Raw genomic sequence first — 1,044 nt, 5'->3', positions numbered from 1 at the left:
TACATCCCATTGTGATGAAGTCCCAATTCCCAAGAATGCATTGTTAACTATAGTTTCAGAAACATTTGTCTCTTTTGCCCTGGCGACCCCTCCCAAAGCTTTATCTGTGCTATCTCTGTAGTTCAACCATTCACTGCTTTCTCATGTTTAGTCATACGATTACAAAAAATGATAAATTTTGGATGCTGACCATAATTGAGTCCTGATTCTTCCAGTTACTGTAGGAGGGAAGTGAAAATTTGTTCCTGGGCATCTGTACTTGACAGATTGGATGGGCAAGAATTTTTCATGTTTGATGTCATTACCATTTTGCACTCTTTAGAGCAAATTACTTATGAAATATAAGTTAATTTTGGGAGTTATTTCCCTATACCGCAAGCAAGACGCCTCGATCTCTTAGGCGCTGCCTTTTACTCCTTGTGTGTGCCGCCCATTGCATGACTAGAGCGGGCCTTGGCGGCGAGTCTGCATTTCTCCCATGAAAAACAACAACATCCGAACTCTTGCAAAGATGGATGTACATATTGTGCATTTAAAACTAAAGTGTTTTGGCGATCACTGCTAGCTCAGAGGAGAAAATACGGGTGTTTGTGTTGGCCCGGGGGGCGGAGCTGGCAGTGCAGACTCTTCCTGGAAGGGGCTGTTCTCGCTTCTCTACGTCATATTGTGAGAACCCGCTTGTTTTAGTGAATTTGGAAGGGTTGGTTAAAAATAGGGCACAATGGTAACACCTTCTTTTTATTTGGCAGTGATGTTCAATCATCCCCCCACAAACATGCTTAATGTACAATTAAAACCAAGAGGGGCCACAGAGCTGTACGACCATAAAGGGGGAGGAACCACTGCTGAGTCCAACCCCCAAGGTGCATTGCAAATTGACCCCTGTTTTCCTAACCCCCAAAACCCTGATAAGTTATCATGTGAGAAAGGAGGGCAATTTGAGGATAGTTTCCAGACCGATTCCCGATTTAATTGAAAAACCCTCACAAGTGAAAGGTCCCGGACCTCCTTAGTCAGTCAGATGCAATGCAGCAAAAAAAAAAA

This window comes from Oryzias melastigma, linkage group LG4 (genome assembly GCF_002922805.2).
Source record: "Oryzias melastigma strain HK-1 linkage group LG4, ASM292280v2, whole genome shotgun sequence".
NCBI classification, from domain to species: Eukaryota; Metazoa; Chordata; class Actinopteri; order Beloniformes; family Adrianichthyidae; genus Oryzias; species Oryzias melastigma.
The sequence above is the reverse complement of the archived record's forward strand: the minus strand, read 5'-3'. Positions refer to the sequence as shown.